This window comes from Chelonoidis abingdonii, chromosome 12, assembly GCF_003597395.2.
Source record: "Chelonoidis abingdonii isolate Lonesome George chromosome 12, CheloAbing_2.0, whole genome shotgun sequence".
NCBI lineage: Eukaryota > Metazoa > Chordata > Testudines > Testudinidae > Chelonoidis > Chelonoidis abingdonii.
The window spans coordinates 147,731-151,547 of NC_133780.1; the positions used below are offsets into that span (position 1 = coordinate 147,731).

General features: G+C 58.6%; 1 pseudogene; it reads left to right on the forward strand.

The window, feature by feature from the left end:
• LOC142047614 (heme-binding protein 2-like) overlaps positions 1 to 3,142 on the forward strand; it is a 12,977-nt pseudogene extending 9,835 nt beyond the window's left edge.
• The last annotated feature ends 675 nt before the right edge of the window (positions 3,143 to 3,817 follow it).

Genomic DNA, 3,817 nt, shown 5'->3' on the forward strand with positions numbered 1-3,817 from the left:
TTTCCCAGTCCAGGCAGGAGCTGGAGGAAAGGGGTGACTAGGTTACAGGTTTACCTGTCCGGGTAGGAGCTGGGGGAAAGCAGTGACTAGGGGACAGGTTTCCCTGTCTGGGCAGGAGCTGGGGGAAAGGGGTGACTAGGTGACAGGTTTACCTGTCTGAGCAGGAGATAGAGGAAAGGGGTGACTAGGGGAGAGGTTTACCTGTCTAGGCAGGAGCTGGGGGAAAGGGGTGACTAGGGGGACAGGTTTACCTGTCCGGGCAGGAGCTGGGGGAAAGGGGTGACTAGTGCGACAGATTTGCCTGTTCGGGCAGGAGCTGGGGGAAAAGGGTGACTAGGGGACAGGTTTCCCTGTCCGGGCAGGAGCTGGGAGAAAGGGGCAACTAGGGGACAGGTTTACCTGTCTGGGCAGGAGCTGGGGGAAAGGGGTGACTAGGGGACAGGTTTACCAGTCCAGGCAGGAGCTGGGGGAAAGGGGTGACCAGGGGACAGGTTTACCAGTCCGGGCAGGAGCTGGGAAAAGGAGTGACTAGGGGGACAGGTTTGCCTGTCCGGCCAGGAGCTGGGGGAAAGGGGTGACTAGGGGACAGGTTTACCTGTCCGGGCAGGAGCTGGGGGAATGCCGTGACTAGGGGCACAGGTTTACCTGTCCGGGCAGGAGCTGGGGGAAAGGGGTGACTAGGTGACAGGTTTACCTGTCCAGGCAGAAGCTGGAGGAAAGGGGTGAGTATGGGACAGGTTTCCTTGTCCGTGCAGGAGCTGGGGGAAAGGGGTGACCAGGTGACAGGTTTACCTGTCCAGGCAGGAGCTGGAGGAAAGGGGTAACTAGGGTACAGGTTTCCCTCTCCGGGCAGGAGCTGGAGGAAAACAGTGACTAGCGTTCAGATTTACCTGTCCAAGCATGAGCTGGGGGTAAGGGTGACTAGGGGATAAGTTTACCTGTCCAGGCAGGAGCTGGAGGAAAGGGGTGACTAGGGGGACAGGTTTATCTGTCCAGGCAGGATCTGGAGGAAAGGGGTGACTAGGGGAGAGGTTTCCCTGTCCAGACAGGAGCTAGAGGAAAGGGGTGACTAGGGGAGAGATTTACCATGTCCGGGCAGGAGCTGGAGGAAAGGGGCGACTAGGGGACAGGTTTACCTGTCCGGGCAGGAGCTGGGGGAAAGGGGTGAGTAGGGGACAGGTTTACCTGTCCGGGCAGGAGCTGGGGGAAAGGGGTGAGTAGGGGACAGGTTTACCTGTCCGGGCAGGAGCTGGAGGAATGCGGTGACTAGGGGACAAGTTTACCTGTCCGGGCAGGAGCTGGGGGAAAGGGGTGACTAGGGGGACAGGTTTACCTGTCTGGGCAGGAGCTGGGGGAAAGGGGTGACTAGGTGACAGGTTTACCGGTCCGGGCAGGAGCTGGAGGAAAGCAGGGACTAGGGGGACAGGTTTACCTGTCCGGGCAGGAGCTGGGGGAAAGGGGTGACTAGGGGACAGGTTTACTTGTCCAGGCAGGAGCTAGGGGAAAGGGGTGACTATGTGACAGGTTTACCTGTCCAGACAGGATCTGAGGAAAAGGCGTGACTAGGGGGACAGGTTTCCCTGTCCGGGCAGGAGCTGGGGGAAAGGGGTGACTAGGGGACAGGTTTACCTGTCCGGCCATGAGGTGGGGGAAAGGAGTGACTAGGGGACAGGTTTACCTGTCTGGGCAGGAGCTGGGGGAAAGGGGCGACTAGGGGACAGGTTTACCTGTCCAGGCAGTAGCTGGGGGAAAGCAGTGACTAGGGGCACAGGTTTCCCTGTCCGGGCAGGAGCTGGGGGAAAGGGGTGACTAGGGGACAGGTTTACCTGTCTGGGCAGGAGCTGGAGGAAAGGGGTAACTAGGGGGAAGTTTCCCTCTCCGGGCAGGAGCTGGAGGAAGATGGTGACAAGGGGACAGGTTTCCCTGTCCGGGCAGGAGCTGGGGGAAAGCGTTGACTAGGGTTCAGATTAACTTGTCCGGGCAGGAGCTGGGGGAACGCGGTGACTAGGGGACAGGTTTCCCTGTCCGGGCAGGAGCTGGGGGAAAGGGGTGACTAGGGGACAGGTTTCCCTGTCCGGGCAGGAGCTGGGGGAAAGCGGTGACTAGGGTTTAGATTTACCTGTCCGGTCAGCATCTGGGAAAAAGGGTGACTAGGGGACAGGTTTCCCTGTCCAGGCAGGAGGTGGGAAAAGGGCTGATTAGGGGGACAGGGTTCGCTGGGAACTGTGGGCAGTGAACGGTCATTGTTGGAGAAATCTACCTGTTACACTCGAGAGGGGTGCATTTACCTGTCACAGCAGCAGCTGGGGGGGTGATGGAGTGTTAATAGGGGACCGCATTTGCCTGTTACATTAGGAGCTGGGGAAAGGATAGGAGAACAGATTTCCCTGTTACACTGGGGTTTGTGGTGGGGGACAAGTTTGGAGGGGATATTATTAGAGAGGGCCCAGGTTTCCCCATTACCCCAGGAGCTGGGGAGAGATTAGTGGGGGGCTGGTTTCCCATTACAGCATGTTCTGGAGGGGGAGGGAAAGCATTGGCCTGCTATACCCAGGAGTGTGAGTTCAATCCTTGAGGGGGCCACTTAGGGATCTAGGGCAAAGTCAGTACTTGGTCCTGCTAGTGAAGGCAGGGGGCTGGACGCAATGGCCTTTCAGGGTCCCTTCCAGTTCTGTGATAGGTTTGTGTGTGTGTGTGTGTGTGTATATATACATATATTTTAAAGGGGGCAGGTTTTCCTGTTACCCCAGAAGCTGCATGGGGTTGATTGGGGGACAGGTGTCCTCCATTACAGCAGGTTCTTGGGGGCAGGTTTTCCTGTTACCCCTGGAGTCAGGGGAATTAATAGGGGCCCAGTTTCTCCATTACAGCAGTTTCTGGGGTGGGTTAGTGGGGGGGGGGGCAGGTTTTCCTGTTACCCCAGAAGCTGGGTAGGGGGGATTGAGAGGGCAGGTTTCCCCCTTGTAGCTGGTTCTGGGAGGGAGTCAGGGGCAGATTTCCCTTTACAGTGGATTCTGGGGGTCACCCCAAGCCCTGACCCACTCTATTGTTCCCATATCTCTGCAGCCCCATGAAGCTGTTCGACTGCCACAGTGAGGTCTGGCGCCTGGCGTAGGGTGGCCTGGGCTGCATCCCAGAGTGAGCCCCCCAAATGTCACCCACTGTCATTGCAGCCCCACCAGGAATGAGAAACCCATCTCTCTATTCTGCCCCCCATGATAGCACTCCCAGTGAGCAGCCCCCCTCATCTCCCTCCCCGATAAATCCAAGTGACCAAGGCTGCCCTGTGTATGAGGCATGAATTCTGGTTGCTCCCCTGGAGGGTGGGGGGTCCCCTAGCAGCTTCCCTAGTGGGTCGCCAGAAGGGGTCACGCATTAGGGTCTGTGGTAGCCCTGAGCCCCAAAGAGTCTGACCTGGGGGAGCAGAGAACAGGATCTGGACTGGGAGGAGAGAAGAAATGGCGTATGGGGGCTGGGGGGAGACAGCAGATGGAGGACCTAGAGGGGATGGGAGGAGGGGCAGGGTGCATACATAGGGACTGGCCAGGGAGGGGCAGAGGAAGATGGGGGGCAGTGGAGGGAGCGGGTGAGGGCAAAGAGCTGGGGGGCGGAGCAGAGGAAGATAGGGCAGTGGAGGGAGGGGGTGGGGAAGAGGGAGCTGGGGTCAGGGCAGAGGAAGATGGGGCAGTGGAAGGAGGGGGGAGAGGGAGCTGGGGGGCAGTGTAAGTACTCAAGGATTGCTTTATTTAACTGTCATTTCTCGTGCTGGGGTAGGGGAAAGAAACTGAATAGGGAGCAGAGGAAGATAGGGCAGTGG